The sequence below is a fragment of the Dermacentor albipictus genome, chromosome 8 (assembly GCF_038994185.2).
Source record: "Dermacentor albipictus isolate Rhodes 1998 colony chromosome 8, USDA_Dalb.pri_finalv2, whole genome shotgun sequence".
NCBI classification, from domain to species: domain Eukaryota; kingdom Metazoa; phylum Arthropoda; class Arachnida; order Ixodida; family Ixodidae; genus Dermacentor; species Dermacentor albipictus.
This window is the reverse complement of record NC_091828.1, coordinates 120090109-120107500: the sequence shown is the minus strand read 5'-3', so window position 1 is coordinate 120107500 and position 17392 is coordinate 120090109. Positions and strand designations below refer to the sequence as shown.

Genomic DNA, 17392 nt, shown 5'->3' with positions numbered 1-17392 from the left:
GTAGCTGCTGGCTTCGAACGGCTTTGCGACTTTCCCCATTGGTAATTTTTCCACGAGTTATCGCGTCGTAAACGCAACGATTCCCAGTGATCATGAACGCGAGCGCATACGCTGTCGCCGTGACGCGTTTAGAAAGCCACGATCTCTGCGAGAGAGCTCGATACCGTTTTCGAGGGCTGCTCCATACCCTAATCTGCAGCCCCATCTGTCACGAATTATCGCCGCCACGTTTTTCTTCCTTTCTTCCTTTCTTTCTTTCTTTCTTTCTTTCTTTCTTTCTTTCTTTCTTTCTTTCTTTCTTTCTTTCTTTCTTTCTTTCTTTCTTTCTTTCGTGGTACACCAAACGTATCTACATATCTTCATGGAAACCTCGGTGCAGATGAGACGGGAACAGAGCTAACTTTTCTATAGCCTCGCAGCGTTAGTATTGAAAAAAAAAATCGTTAACCCGGCGCATTTATTTATATTTCTTTTTTTCAAATTCGTGCGATACGTACAAATACCTTTTTGAGGGCAGGTGAGCAGCGCAACGGTGGGAGACCATTTTAAGTAAATTCGAATTTCTTGCGCTAGGCCAAAAAACTGCGGCATTTCGATAATGTCCCAATCTTTTTTTTTTTTTGGAAATGAACGCATAAGCCTGCTAAAATTCAGAAACCATGTTTGTAACCCCACGGTAGCCACGTAACAAGAACGCACATATATATATATATATATATATATATATATATATATATATATATATATATATATATATATATATATATATATATATGTGTGTGTGTGTGTGTGTGTGTGTGTGTGTGTGTGTGTGTGTGTGTGTGTGTGTGTGTGTGTGTGTGTGTGTGTGTGCCACGTAACTTGTGTTAAAATAAAGGAAATGCAAGTGCCACGTAGCTGGACAGAACCAAGGTTATGTTGTTTCCCGTCGCTTGGAGCAAGCCAGACAGTTTTCTTTTTATTTCGCTCAATTACATAATTAGTTTTTATTCATTAATAAACTACTCAAATATTATATCCAGAGCAAAAGTGTCAATGAGACAGTTGCAGAACACCCTGAAAGATTGGGCTTTCTGCAGCTCAATACGCGCTACTCAAAAGTTCTCTGTATTTCTTCCAAGCCTGAAAGAAAACTCGAAAAACACAGTCGCGCGGTACTTTTTAGTGTTTCTTCCAGGTGTTTTGTCGTACACTAGGCTTTCATCCTTCAATATCAAAGTGCAGTCTCAAGAAGAATGCCGAGATAACGCCCGAACTTTGCTGCCTAGGTGAGATGGGGCGTAGCAAAAGTCTACAAAACATGTATACAGACATCTAGTTTCAAATTTTTCCTGCTGGTTCTCGGACCTGCCGATGTAGCGACGTGTTTGTGATACCGTGTTCGATAACCCTTTCACCCTCTGTGGTACTATATATACGTTCTTTGACCAATAGGATTTAGTTGGTAGTCAGCGCTTGTGTTTGCACACTCTTTGCGCTAACCATACACCTGTATTTCCGCACTACTGTGTTTTGCACAGCATTCACGTCAGGAACTTGGTCAACTCGCCGCGGCATCGCTATTTTAATTCAGTACATTATCGCCTTTTCTTTCTTAAATTTACGTCAAGGTAGCGTTTGCAGCACGTAACTGTAACACACTCCGTCGTGCCTGATGACCAGAACGGCGTAAAAGGCGGCACACATATATATATACATAGCAGACGACGCTTTGAGGTTTATAACTCTCTGTGCCTGAAATTCCGCTGAAAGTGCCGTCTGCTAGCGGCGTATGAGGAGCAGACCGTTTCAGTTTTAAATAGCAGAAGACGCGGCAGCGTCGTCTGCTGCGAAAGTGAACCGTAAACAGTGAGGTCCCCCTTCCAGATTGAATCACACCGGCGCTTCCTTTGAGAGCACTGCACCATTTTGTCGAGAAAGATCACGTATGTATGCATATATATACTACGTTAAATCTACACGGCGGGCGCACGGGGCCGGAGACAGCGGATACGTTTCCTTTGCACACTCTGGCTCACGACGCGTTGCACAGAACAAGTGGTCTATACAAACGAAATGTTTGGGCTACGGATGCCGGTTCGCCTGCCTGTCGTTAAGAATATCGGTTAGTTTATTCAACATAGGAGCTCGCTGCAGCAGCACGAGCCTCCAGACGTGTTGCAAGGACCACAACCCATCGGGCCGCGTTTCCAGTGGCTGCTCGTAAATCATTCGCCGCGGTACGCCAACGCTATCGCGAATTCCAATGAATAGCTTGCAGCGCCGCAAAACCTACGAAGTGTGCTGACACGATTTATACCGCTCGGAAAGAAATGGTGCCTCGTTCCTGCGGTGCGGTGCTTTTAAAGCGCACATAAATTACCCGAGCAAGCAGTTTTCTCCCTGCCAAAGAGCCAGACGCACTATTTTTGATAGTGTTCTTAAGAACTGACCAACTATAATAACCTAACGCCGCGCGATCATGGTTCAAAGCAACGCGAGATTGTTACACGTTGTTTCTATAAATATTCGATGCGTGTGGCATTTCACGCTCGTATCATAGAAGCAGCTCACTTAAGATCATCGTCTGCTTGCTCCAACGCTGCTCTTATATGTTGACAGTGGAAGCATCCCGATTTCTGTAGAGATCGTCGTCTGCTAACGTGAACGTTACACGCTAAGTGAGTTCTGGCACTTCTGGAAGATACAAGCAGTGCGCCTCACTGCGTCGTCTGTTGGCACGATGCCCAGCAGAAGACGGTGTCAGCGCTGCGCGCTGTGCAAGAAACAAAAAAGAAGAAACTGTGCGCGTCTTCCACTCCATCTTCGTTCTTCCTTATTGGTCTACACGGGCACCGGCTCGCACAATACTGCGCGTAACTACAAGGCAACGCAGAGTATCTGCGCACAGACGGACACACAAACACAGACGCACCGGTGCCACACGTTGGCGAAAGGCTGCCTGACGCTCGCTCGCAGAATGAGTTTTCTTCGTCTCGCGAGGTATTTTCAGAGCGGTTCTCGTATGTACGTGCGTATGTATACATTTGCCTCGGGAAAGTATATTGCCGACTCAACGCCGTACGGCGTCTTCGCGCTTAGGTTGGGACTTCTAACGGTCCGCAGAGGCTCGCAGGCGCTGACGTAATCGATGGAGCGTCGACGGCTCGAGAAACATGTGACGTACCCGCGCATGCGCTAACGCGCGCCCTTCTGTTGGCGTGCCTACCGGTATGCGTCCGAGCGTGCGCATACGTTTGTGTTCGTGCGTGTGTGCGTGTGTATGAGTGCGCGTGTGCTTGTGATCGAGCCCCGTGCTGAAACGTGCGTGGGAATGCGTATCAATCCATCCTTGTGTAACCGTGCTGGCTTCTGTGTGGTGTAATGCACGCTTGCACAATTCGCCTGTAGGCGCGTTCGTTTTCCCAGACCAGATTCGGAAGGTCCTCAAACATTTGTGTGATCCCTTCGTAAAGTGCTCCAAAGTGCGCAAATAACTAATGCAAACGACATGTTCAGATGTTCGATGTCGCAGTGATTGCTGATGGCTGTCGGTCTGTGCTTAAACATTCCTGCAAATGAAATATTTATGCATGCGCACGCATGCATAAAGATAGAGCCTATAGATTGGGGCAGAGAAAACTGTCGTAAGCTCCTTACCTTTGCCGACAGTATGTCGTTTCTTCATTCATATATAATTTCCCTGTCGTATACTACATACATACATAGTACGTTATACGTATTATGTATGTTATATGCAAGCATGCGGATGTATTGCTAAATAATGCACGGCTTCCTCCAGAAGTCCTCGTACGCGCTGGCGGCGTGTGACAGAATAATCGCTTGCACAACTCGCGCATGAAAACTTCAAAGCCGATTGAATAAATGCTGCGCAGAGTCCAATAAGCTACTTGAATCGCAGTCGAGTAGCCCCACCATTTCGGTGAAACGCTGCCGACATAAACAGATAGAGAAAAATGACGACATTCAACATGGTGCAACTTCGGCGGCCGGAATTTTCACAACGTTTGATTGTCTTATGTTGCAGTTTACGGGACTGGAATTTATGCCTTTGGTGCAGATTTGTGGAGTTCCAAAAGTAACGATTCATTTATCTAAATTCACCAATTTTACCTCATTGCTTTGCAAAACGTTTGAGGCCATAAGTGCTGCTTCCAGCAGTCGGTAGAATTTTGCTTTCTATTTTGTATGGAAGGAACTTGATTCAATCGGTTCAATTGTTTCCGAATGGAATCCTTTTTTCGTTTTAAGTGGGAACAGAGTAAATAACGTTGGCCTTGAGCAAGAAATCCTTGGCCTGTTACACTAACATATTGGGCGCCAACGAGAAGTGAAATGCAAACTATGGCAATACAGACTTAGACTGATGAGCTTATGAAAGGGGTATGTTAAGGATATCTTAGGCAGACGCGAGCCAAAGGTGACCTCTGGCACCGTTTGTCCTGCAAGTGGAATTAAGGGCTGCTGATCACGAGTATTCGCAGTGCTCGTATCCGGCGCAAATTCGCAGACGACACTCCGCAATAAACGCTGAAGACGACGCTGTGCAAATAACTTTGCAGACGACACAGCGCAAGGGCCGTGCAGACGACATTTTGCGTCTCCGCCAATCGATACGCTCCTTTCCAGACGGCAGCGCGTATATTTACCTGTACCGTTGCGCCTGGAGTCCATCTCCTTCCTGGAAGTGTGCGTCACACCAGTTTTGCGCGTACATCCCTCACCGCGGCGCCACTGTTGAGCTTCGTGCGCCTCTGGGGTCAGTGACAGTGATCGAATTATGGAACGTGGATTCCAGGCAAGCAACCGACGCTACTCCATCGCAGCGCTGTCAGGAAGGCGCCTCAAGCTCAGTTTTCTGCGTGAGATAAGAAAAACATTCCAAGGCATCGTTTATTCACCGCTGAAATAAAGCGGCAGGTTAACCCTTCCTATGTTCTTTTTTTTCTTAAAGAAAGAAACAGTTCAGAACGCGAATGCGAGACGATAGTTCAGCGAGGCATTGGCTCGTTTGTTGCTCGTTCACAAATTGCGAGCTCTTGGCGATGTGCAAAGGTGACTTTCTTTTTATTCTTGCAGACAATATTTGCAATAAATGACACGTCTACTGTAAAAATTAGCAAAACTTGTGTCACTTCCTCGAGGCATTGGTCACCAAACAAATAAAACAAAACAAGTTCTCAATAACTCCTTTGTTGCTCATTCACAAATAACGAATATCATGTGTATCAAGAGAATTTAGCTAGGTTACAATATGAGATCGAAGTTACAAAGTTGCTTAAGTATTCTAGAGAAGAGCGTTCTCGAATAGAGAAATTTATAATCGAGTCTAATACGAATATTTGAAGGAAAACATGCCGCTCGTTAGTGAACTTATTTACGGCAGGAAATGAAACTTTACGAAAGTCCAAGAACAACAACAATAATAAGTGTTATATATTTATAGAAGGCGGTCAAATTAAGACATTTTGAAATCGAATATGAATGTTCGAAAAATACCGGTTTTGAATATGGGTTCAAATACTTCAAATTCTAGGAAACGAAGCACTGTGAGCGAAGGCGGCAAATGATCACTTCCTATTTCACAACTTTCAACACTACTGGTAGTTCATTTAACAGGGCAGCTTGCGAGTGATTGTAAGCTTCAAGTGAGCTCGTAATTGTAAGCTTGTAAACTTGTAACTTCGTAAGTGAGCGAGGACTTAGAAGTAATCACATTTACTAGTTGCCTATAAAGTTCTGTCTACAATGCAGTGTAATGTAGCCGAAGCTATTTGAAGAAATGGAATATGCAATGCTCGAAGACATAACTTCGACGCGAAACAGAAATATTCAATTTAGATCCGCAATTTTCAGTATTCGTTTATTTCCTGCTTTATTTCCCCTTTCAAAATTTTCTCCATAGCGAATAAAACACAGTGCGAGCTTTCAAGACGGTAAAAATACGTGAAAGCGTTTGAGACGACAGCATTCTGTCGTCCGCGACATCATACGGTGTAGACTTGACGAACGGTCAGTACTTGTTGCGCGAATTGCGTTTCTTGTGATATGCAGTACGCTTACTGGAACTTTTTTATTAACAATTGGTGAAATTCATTTTAGAGGACTAGCCGACATCACTCACGATGCGAAGCTCTTTTGCACACATATATTGTAATTTTAAAAAATCCCTCATAGGTTCAAGCCAATCTAACAACTCGTACATCGAAGACAGCGAGGCTACATAATACTGACCCAGCGCACTTAAATCTGACACGTACACGCACACATAGAAATGACATACACAGGCAGCACCTGTGTATGTCCTTTCTATGTGTGCGTGTATGTGTCAGATGTAAGAGGGTCGCTTCAATATCATGGCTCACCAACTAGCCCATCAGTATCTTTTAAGCAAGATGCATAAGCTCTCGCGCTCTGGTCTGTCTGGTACCTCACGGCCTTGCTCTTTCCATCGCGACTACTGGAATTACGGATTAGTAGCTAGTAGCATGTAATCAGTGGATTAGTCTATTCTAACATCCTCCGCGTTGGAAACGACAGAATAATGGAGGTTACTTGTCGAAGAATGAAGAAACTGCAGCTTCGACAAAAGTCACTTCTGTTCTCTCATTTCAAACAACAATTATTTATTTATTTATTTATTTCAAGATTACTGCCAGCCTCTGGTTAGAGGCCTTAAGCAGGAGTGGTTACATACATGACGAGCAAGACTGAGTACAAGGTGTGAAGCGTGAGCAAAATGAAATAGCACTGAATTTGAATATACAAGCAGCGTGTCATTTGCGAAAACGTAGCAATTAGTACTAACAATGTGAAATTATTCCAGAAGAAGAGAGAGAGAGAATGAAGAGGAAAGGCAAGGAGGTTAACCAGATATGAGTCTCCGGTTTGCTACCCAACACTGGGGATGGGGGATAGGGGTTCCAGAAGAAAATGTAAATTGCTCTTAGCGCCAAGTTGACAAACACTTAGGAGACAGAAAAACTAAACTGGAATAATATATGTATACCACGCGTGGCAAAGGATTACAGAACATACATCCTGTCAGACAAATATAATGACGACGTACATCCTGTCAGACAAATATATAATGGATTAAGGGTTCCGAGAATTCACCGACCATTACGATTCTACCTAATGCGAAGTTTGAGCACAGCTGTACAAGTGTTTTCCTTTCGCCATATATCTGCTGACGCGGACAATCGGTCTCGTGCGGCAAGTTGCAAACAGAGCTAAGTGTGGCGCGACTGCCTCGTTAATCGGGAAATCGCGAGATGTCGCGCGTGGGTGACGCGTGAGCGCAATTCACAGCAACCGCCGCAGACAGACTTCCGCTCATGCAGCGCTTTGTTTTCATATGTGGTATCGGCGGCGCCAACGGTGAACAGACGACGCGCGCTACTCTGGCGCCATCTCGTAGCCGTTTCCGCAAAGCCCGTCTTGCGCGGCACTACGCATTTATTCTCACGCTTTCGCCATACCCTCCTGCTCCGCTTTCCCTCTCGCGCTCTCTTCGCTGCCACCGGTTTTCATCAGCGCTCCGCGTTTGCTCTTTCATCCTTCGCTGTGCTCGTTCACTCGGTTACGACGACGCCGACGTTCGTCGCGGGAACGGGCGCTTAGGAGGTGCGCTCTAAAAAAAAGTGCGCATATAAATTGCTGCCTATTCAAATTAGATATACGCAAGGTAACGTTTATTTAATAATCATTGATCATTGCGTTTCAAAACAAATTCAGCGGTCCGACACACGCCACGCTGCATTTACATTTCATATCGACCACGCCGTCGCACGCCATCCTTGACAGCCGTGCGAAAACCACTGCGGAATTCCCCTTACCAACGCAGCATCAAAGAAAAAGAGCGTGACCAGCTTATTCGAAGTAGCATGCACAACTAGGGTCCGCGGTCGCGTTTGGTCATCTGTTCCCAGGGTCCGCGGCCAGTGCTATCAACTTTGTTTGCTTTAAGCGCCAGCACATCCTTCCCGAGACGCGCAGTTGGACCGGAATCAGCGCATAGGGACAGGGAGCCGGAGCGAAAACCCCCCGAAAGCTGCTTACAGGGCGACTAAAATCCGCCACGCCCGGCCAGCTTACTCGCTCGATCCCGCGTTGCCTAAACAACACCATCAGCAAAGCGCAGGAAAGATTGTTCTGCGCTGTTTTTTGAAGCTGGCGGTGACGCTGTACTTCTATACATCGAATGGATACTGGTGGAACACTCAACGGACTTTCATAGCTATATTGTAGACTAACTTGCGTCTACGCCTCAATGTACTGCAACTGTTCGCAGCCAGGCTGTGGCCAACGACAGGCGAGACACGCGAAGCCAGATCCATTCTTGCTGCCGCTAAGGATCGCACGCAGTCTTTCGGCATCTATCTATCTATCTATCTATCTATCTATCTATCTATCTATCTATCTATCTATCTATCTATCTATCTATCTATCTATCTATCTATCTATCTATCTATCTATCTATCTATCTATCTATCTATCTATCTATTATTATTATTATTATTATTATTATTATTATTACAGCGAAGCTGTGATAATAATAATAATAATAATAATAATAATAATAATAATAATAATAATAATAATAATAATAATAATAATAATAATAATAACCTGCGGCGGGGTTGCACTTCGCCATTAAGGGAAGCACATACACAGCTTCGCTAGTCATCCTTCTTCACAGAGGGGAAGGGCGCTCAATTTTCTATCTGTCAGTCTGGTCATTCATTCGTTCATTCATTCATTCATTCATTCATTCATTCATTCATTCATTCATTCATTCATTCATTCATTCATCCTGCAAATGCGCCAAAACTATATGCAGTTGATTTTTTTCTTGCGTTGCAGATGGTTGCAATGACACACCATCAAAGTGTGTTAAGGTTTTTTTTTTCTCTAACAGATTACTTCTCGTGCATCAGACATTCAGTTTTAGGAAGAACGGGCGATTCACTCACGCAGTTCCAAAGTGAGGCCTATACTCAACTGTTCGATACGAAACTACGGCTTTGTCTATACGACGTCCGCGGGTCGTCAAAAATATCAAATTCACCATAAGATAGTCCGTGCGTCATCGGTCTAGCCCATCGCGGACGCACCTGCCACCTCGAGTCCGTTCTTGCAACGTAATCCACGGTGGAAGCGACAAAAGAATGGAGGTTACGTCTTTTAAGAACAAGGGAACTGCAATTTCGACAAAAGACACTTCTGCTCTCCCATTTCTAAACAGACGACGCTGCAGAACCATGCCACGTGAGCGAGTGGCTTGGCTTAACGTCTTACTCGTTTTCTCTCCCAAGGCATTCCTCCGGTTTCTCTGCTTCCTACTTTGTTTTCGTCGTCTTTACGCTGCGAGCGTCACCGGCGTTACATCGAGCGATCGAGAAATTGATCCCAGCCACCGGTTCTTTGATTCGGGGCCGAGGCACGTTCAAAGCGATTCCCCGGGCGCAGTTGCGAAGATAAATAGAATGCGAGACGATAGGGGCGGGAGGCACAGACGACGGAGTGCGTCACTGCGTGAGTGCGTATACGTGTGCTTGCGTGCGAGCGGAGCCTTTCCTTAGTCAATAGCCAGCACGAATCAGGCATCTTCAATCTGTACACACTCCCCCCCCCCCCCCCCCCCCTCCTTCCTTCACTCCCCACCTTCTATGTCTCTGTCTTTCATCTAGGGGCATCTCCGAAGCGCACGCGTGCTCCTTCAAAAGCGCCTTGAAAGCGCACCAAGTATTACAGCGGGCAACGGTGTGGGCGGAGATTCAATATGGCGCCACGAAAAGAAAAAAAAGCAGACGCGCGTCGTCTGCTCGGCGGCGCGGCAAAAATAACGGAAGGGCAGTAATGAAAGATGCGACGGGCGAACCGCCGCTAGCGGCTGAGGGCGCCGAACCGTCCGCCGTGTTGCCTATGTGTACGCGTATATACCGTACCATAGTTTTCGTTCAACGAACGGCGTCTTTTGCAGACGTACGTGTTTAGTTTTTCTCTCGATATGTCTTCCTTCCGTTCAACGTGCGCTCCTACGCTTATTCCCCACTCCTATTTTTTTTTAGCAGAGGAAAAGCCCTTCATCTTCGCGAAAAGGTCATGGCGGTCATTAAGTTTCATCTCCTCTGCCCCGAAACGCCGCAGAGATGAGAGGTCATCGTCGTCTGCTAGTAATGTACGTCGACGTCTGCTCCGCTTCGTTTTTCTCTTTTGTGTATTTTTGAATTACGATGCTCTGCGGTAAACTTTCGGTGGAACGTACGGCCGGCGTGTGGCAATTCAAATGGAGTTCTTTCTATTTTAGTTAATAATTTTTGAGCGGATGATGTGGAGGGAGGCGGTCTTGCTGACAAACGCTTTGCCGCCATTACTGAAGAGCGAGTTTCGCCAAGACCCCGCAGCTAATTTTTTTGCCCAAACAAGCGAATAGACAGAGCGGTTCTCATTATAACAAAACTGCTGTGCCTGCTTGGGCGATCTTTTTTTTTTTTCGTTCGGGAGGAAAGCGTAGTGCTCTAGTGAGCGACGGATGTTACCAATTTGCATTTAAAATACTGTCTAAACTAATTACCTAATATATCAGGAATGCAAGCTCTTCAACTGCATTGCTCGAAGCTTCCTATGTACACGACTGAAACCAGTATGCATATTTTGGAAGCTGTATAATTAAAAAATTTGACAAGCAAAACAACATTATTTGGCGTACGAGTTTGGTATGTCGGTTAGGAGTATTTCGCAAATGTTTTTCTATTTACGAAAATATACGTTTTACGAGATCTCATTTTCTTTTTTTTTCTTGTGCTTCAAATGATTTAACCATTTCCGGCTTTCATATTTCCTTCCGCTGTTCACGGTAACAGTAAAACAAATAAAAATATATGCGCTAACTGTAACATCGCTGTCGGCACTGAAGGTATACACTATACAGAGATTCGTCTAATCAGTGCTGATCAGACTAGGTCGCAATAATCATCTGAACCTGCTCCTTGTTAGTTTACAACCGTCCATCTGTCGTGCAGAAAATATTTGTTGCTTCACTGGCATTGCCTTCAAGTCCATCTTTGTTTTTCCACCCCGTAGGATCTCGTTTTTTTTTAAATTTTGTTACAGTGATACAATGTATGTCATTTAGTTCTTTCGTGCATTCTAGATGTGCTCCCTGCCATAGCTTTATGAATTGAGCTTTCATGCTAACATCCACATGCATCACTTTCGTGTTTCGCGGGGTAATAGCCGACGCCCCACCCAATTAAGGCTATGAAATCTACATACACTAGTGTTAGTGAAAGAAAGAAAGAAAACGACTTTATTTCTAATGCAACAGAGTCCGCGCGTGTCGGTCTTTCGGAAAATCTAACGAGAACATTCCAGGCGTTCCACGTTCATTTGCATACGAGAATAGCCCCTTAAGCCCCCCATCCCACCCCCCTAAAAAAAAAAAAAAGCCGTTTCTTGGCATTAACCAGAATGATAACATCGAACGAAGCAGCCGAAGAAGCACTAAAGATTTAAGGAGCGTGTTCGAAATCGTGTCGTTGCTCGAGGCGACGTCGTAAACGACCCGCTTGTTTCGCAGGCGATTTAAGCAGCGAGCAAATTAACGGGCCATAAGGGCCGATGGCGCCGCCTACCGCATTTCATCGGTTACAAGCGTCATGCGCAGGTGCTTTTAAAGCGAAGTCTTCTGTAGGCGAATCCTCCCGGAATTTCGATGACCGTGGCTACTGCTGCTGCTGCTGTCTCTTAGCTCGTACAATTACAGGAGAGCGTTCGTAATAACATATACGCTTACACACATGTAGCCTATCTCTACTACGTTACAGATGTGCCGGTGGCAGCCTCGGTTATACGCGAAGTGTTCCTCAGTGATACAAGAAGCGGTGCCTTAATATCCACAATGCAACGAAATGCACGTACACTCTTGTAAAAAAAAAAATATCATGAGCCATTCCACTATGTAAACGGGGGATGACCAGCGAAGCTATATAGCCCACGACACAGAGGTGACACAGAATTTTGAACAAAAGTACGAATTCATTTTCCGCGACTTTTTATTTACGTTCTCGTGGATGACGGGACCGTCTGCACGGGAGAGCGGAGGGAAAGGAAAGCCGACGCGCAAGCGCTTGGAACGCCGACAAAGAAAGGGCGGTGGTAAACGGTGGTAAACGTAGACACGGCCGACGGGGGTCAAAGTGCAGTGTCTGTTCGTATAAGCTTAAAAGCTGATACGGGTTCTATTCAGACGCGAGATATCACACTTGGTTTTGCAAGTCGGCGGAGTGCTTGAAGCCTGTTTCACGTCCGCCGCGGGTCTGCCCGCTATTGCACTACATCCGGGATCGGCCCACGCTTTTTGCACGCGCAGCACAAAAATGCACGGAACCCTAGCCACGAGCAGCTTCGCCGTAAAAAGGTCGCAGTCGTTACTACCCAGTTATCACACTACTTACTACCTCGGTATAACTGCAGTTTGAAAGGACAGAGTTACTAACGTTACTGGCTAAACAAGGTAGACGCTATTACTAATGGGTCTTAGCTACCAATTTCAAGCGTGTTTAGCGCCACCGGACACAAGGTTTCGAGCCTATAAGGCATATGTCGGACACACCCTGGAATACGCCAGATTGGGTAGCTCAGACCCATTAGTACTACCTTGTCTAGTCGAAAATCCGAGGACACCTAAGCACGTCTTATGAGTTGTGAATGCGAAAACATTAACGTCCGATTGAACGGCGCTGAGCGGTCCTCCGAGTTTTGCGCTGCCAGTTATGTACCGCAGCGGTACGTGCTAACGGAGCCAACAAGCAGCAGCAGCAGCAGCATGGGGTGCCAAAGCCGCATGCCACCGTCGCGGCGATGCCCTTTCCCCTCACGCAACATCTGGCATGCTAGTGCCACAGCAGGTGTTCCTCCTCGCCCGCTCTGCTCCGTCGAGGGGCAGCTTGTGACGTGGCGTCGCAGCCAACGGCAGTGCGAGTTTAGGTGCCGTTTGTCTGCTACAGATAACAGATGCCGGCTTTTCCGCTCAATGTGGCCATTTGACGCTCTCGATCTGTGACCTGGTTTTGTCGCGGAAATTCTGTCCTCCGAGCGCAGAGACCACCTGTACAAGAAGATCACAGCTAGCATACGGTTTTCTTTTTTTTTCAGTTCCTGTTCGTTTAACTTTGAAAACACCGTAAATATGTGCCTGTGTTTCTCTTTGTTCTTCAGATTTTTTTATTATTGTTTCTTTTGCAGTGCGGAAGCCTCTCATAACCCAAGGATCCGGTGAAATATAGTCAAACAATTTTGTCGCCAGCACTGACAAGCTTTTAAATACTTTCCCTCTTTTTATATCCGGTTCAACAAAAAATTTTCGAGACTTCTTTCAATAGAGCCATCAGACGCAGCCTCCTGTGTTAGGTCGCTTTTCATTCAGAAACCAAATTTGCTTTCTTTCTTTCTTTTGCCGGCGTTCTCCAATCACCTGATTAGACTGGCTCGCCACATGCTGGTGTAATGACCGCTTGTTGTTCCTCAAAACGTGCTGAAGAAGAAGGGGATAAAGTACTTCCAGACTCGCGTATTTTCCGGAGTGGAACGGGAACCTGCAGAATCGCCAAAGTAATCTGGCGTAGAAGCTCACTAACTCAACCCTCCTTGAAGCTTTCGTTCGTTGTAGCCACTTCCACCGGCGTCGTCTCGTTTCTCTTCTTTCTTCTTCTATTTGTTCGTTTTCCTTGCATTCTTGTTTTCATCATTTTCGCCTTCTTTTTCTTCGTCTTCTCATTCTTTATTTCTACTTGCTTTTGTATTCTTATCTTCGTGGTAATCATCTTCTCCTCCTTCCACTTTTTTTCCCTTTTTTTTGCATTCAGCTTCAATTCACCATCGTCTTCTTCCTCATATTCTTCTCTGTTTCTTGTGTTCTTTGTCGTCGTTTTCATCTGCTCCCTCTCGGTCGTTATTGGCATTAAAAATGTGTTGTAACCCAGTCCAACCCATACGTCGCTAGGGAGAGTGCCTACTGTGGACAATGCCAAACTCCGCCATGTTGTCGAACTCGATGCCTTATCATCTCTGATTGGTTCGAGGGACGGCTACGCCTTCCCTATTGGCTCAAAACACCAACATGGCGGGTTTCGACAACGTACCGGCATGTGACAACGTTCAGAACAGCGACCCGAGCAATGGTATCTGCGATAGTCTCTACAAGGGGTGCGCGTTAAAATCGTTGAAGCCTGTTATCGTCGAGAGCATTGCACTTTTCGTTTCTCACAGTGAAAATCGGATCCCTCTATTTGCTACAACTCCACCTCTTTGCTACATTTTACTTAACCTGATTTGTTTTTAATTTAGTCCAAAAATGTAATTCTGGATAGCGTTAAACTGTGTTTTCAGTTCACTTGTTTTCTTGCATTAGTACATGTTAACAATTCTACATCTTTGCTACATTTACTTTACCCTAGTTTGTTTTGCCTTTTTTATTTAGAACAATAGGCCCCCTACTTCCTTTAGCTTTGGGACCTCTTTCTGTATATTTTGTTGCTGTGTTTTTTTTTAGTGAATGAATAAAATTCTTCCTCTGTTAAAATCGAGAGCGCATTATAATGGAGCAAATATGGTATTTGATAAGTATTGCTGAATGGGCAAGTTGGCGCATCATATTCTCGTTTTGCTTTAGCGCAACTCAGTTTGAGTATGAAGGAACAGGGACAGGTGACAGGATGAGCGCTAACTTAAAACTCAGAGTTGGAAATTAGCGCTATCCTGTCACCTGTCCCTGTTCCTTCATACTCAAATTGAGATGCGCTAAAGCAAAACAAAAATGAGGATGAAGAGAACAGGATGAGCGCTAACTTCAAACTCACAGTTGGGAGTTAGCGCTAACCTGTCACTTGTCCCTGTTCCTTAATACTCAAACTGAGATGCGCTAAAGCAAGACAAGTATGTATTAGACGAAGTGAACGAAATAGGATTTTCTACACCGGCGTGTACAATATCTCGTGTTCCCTGAACGATAGCGCGTAGAGTTAAATGAGCTTTGGCGACATTTTTTTACGTGGTATTACGGGACTGAGTATTTCGTGGCTAAGGGTCACCGATCCTTGGCACTCTAAACGGAGGAACGATTGGCTGCGCAGACTTGCCAGGCCGACAGCTCCTGCACCAACAACGCAACCATAACAACCACCAGCACCGCGACCACGTAACTTTCGTATAGCGCCTAGACAGTGTACGCACTGTACTGTTCACACCGATTCGCCGTATAGCCGGTCTCGAAGGTGCTATTTCTCATTCCACATGATTACAACTCCGCTTCGCTCGCTCAATCACTCATTCGTCCACGCATTCTTTGGTCTCCCTGCGCGCATTCGAATAGGAGTGGACGCGAGTGCATGTACGGGCTGATTGATCCATTGTTAATGCAAATGCGGCGCGGAAAGCCGCCGGAGCCCAGCGCAATGCCGGATGCCAGCACCTTTCACCTGCGAGTCACAGAAGCTTGCTTCGCTGTAAGGCAGGCCAGCTGCAGTGTGCAGCACCTCTTTGGAGCAAAGCGCGCTTGCTTTGCGTCGAAGCCAGCTTCATGCGTTCGCGGTGTTTGTTTCTTTCATCGACTGCTTTGTCTCTCCGCAATTAAGAGGCGGACTCCCGTGCAAACCTGTAATAAGAGGAAGCTTTAGCTCGGGTTCCCCTATCTAAATGCATGTAAAAAGAGAATTCATTTTTCTCGGCAACCACTGCACCAAACTTGACGAGGTTTTTTGCATTTAAAATAAAAACTTAAAATCTAGTGACTGTTGGTTTCAAATTTTTTCTTTGTGTCGTGAATATCTTATTAAAATTGGCAAAAATCGAAAATTTTTAAAACTAATGATTTACTTAATAAATAATTAACGAAACTAATAATTTTACAACTCTGTAAGTCAGCAACGAAAAATGATAACACAATTGTGTGAACTGCATATAATAGTACATCTAAAGCGGACGAAATTGATATGTTACACACGAATCTACAAAAATTTAGTAATATGGAAATACAGTTTTTACAGATCCCTTGTAAACAACGTAACACATTCACGTAATATATAAAATGACTTATCGAATTTGTCCGCTTTCAATGATCTAGTGGTTGCGGTTTACATAACCGCGATATCTGATTTGAATTCAGAGCTATGAATTTGTAAATTTCTTGCGTTTATATTTTTGTAACTTTCGAATTTGTGAAAATCTTTTTAACAGAATTCAGGACGTGAATCGAAATTCCTTCTTTCAACAGTCACTAGAATTTAACTTTCTCTCTCAAATGCATGAAATTTCATTAAAATCTGCCCAGGAGTTATCTCAGAAAAGCTGTTTTGCGTTTTACATGTATTTGAATAGGCCGCGTCAGAGTGGGCCCGAGCTAAAGCTTCCTCTTAAAAAGGCCTCGCAATCCGGAAACTATCACCAGACGGTATGAACTAGACAGCATCAAAAGAAAGCTTGCATCGTTTATATGGAAACGGCATTCACCCTCATCCGTTCGGAAACGATGTACACGTTGGTGTACACGACTTGTTTTTGCCAGTTCCGTGTAATAACTGAAAGAAAAAGAAGCGCTGACGTTTTACTTGGGCCGAGTTGAACTCTCTGCTTGCTCGTAGTTCCAAAGTAAATTCACTTCAATATTTTCTGTGTTACTACGCGTGTGCACATTATTAAACCCATCACCGTGTCAGAAGGGACGTTCGACGGGCTACGTTCCGTCAGCAATGTTGAAGGAGTGCTGTTTTTGTTTTAATTCTTCATTATGCCTCCAGCCAATAATTAACTTGTGCGTGGGCTTTGAACAGGTGGTTCATTTATTATGGGGGAACAAAAGCGACATGAATGAACGCACACTAAAGCGAGATGTAATCACCGTATAAATATTCGGACTTATAGATAAGGTAACAAGAAAAAAAAACCTACCGAATAATCTTTTATGACTGACATATTTTTATAGTGATCCTGTGCTTCCGGTTGTCTATTAATTCGCCCTCGCTATGCGACCTGTTAGTCTCTCCATAAGCTAAGATGATAGAGCGCCCAGCCCGGAAAGGCGTTGGTCCGGGATTCGCTCCGGACCCAACTGCGAAGCTTTCTTCCTTAAAAGTCCGTAGAAGTGGTCCTTGGTAGCTTCGTGCTACAAGTCGGAGAATGACAATTTATTTTTTTTTCCTTCATGAGCCTTCCTTCACTTTGCTCCGCAGAATTAATTTGCCGTTCATCGGCAGTTTATCATAATTCATGACTCAGGGGCATAGAAGTCTGAAGCATCGTGACAGGCATCTGGGGCTTGGCTAACGTTCTCCGTCTCTCTCATTAAAAGCTCCGTCTCTCGTACAGTTCAGCGGATGAAGCGCCTGACGCG

The 17392-nt window shown here is 45.0% G+C and overlaps 1 protein-coding gene, 1 long non-coding RNA gene and 1 pseudogene across 2 annotated transcripts in view; 2 read left to right on the top strand and 1 right to left on the bottom strand.

Moving 5' to 3' along the window:
- Positions 1-17392, bottom strand: part of LOC139049109 (uncharacterized) — a 335411-nt gene that overhangs the window by 187183 nt on the left and 130836 nt on the right. The window contains exon 3 of the long non-coding RNA XR_011508120.1: positions 4650-4858. This is a non-coding gene — a long non-coding RNA (uncharacterized lncRNA). The remainder of the gene's footprint in view (positions 1-4649; positions 4859-17392) is intronic.
- LOC139049101 (somatostatin receptor type 2-like) overlaps positions 1-17392 on the top strand; it is a 143463-nt gene that overhangs the window by 118559 nt on the left and 7512 nt on the right. The window lies entirely within an intron of this gene.
- On the top strand, positions 12183-12364 carry LOC139049355 (U2 spliceosomal RNA; annotated as a pseudogene).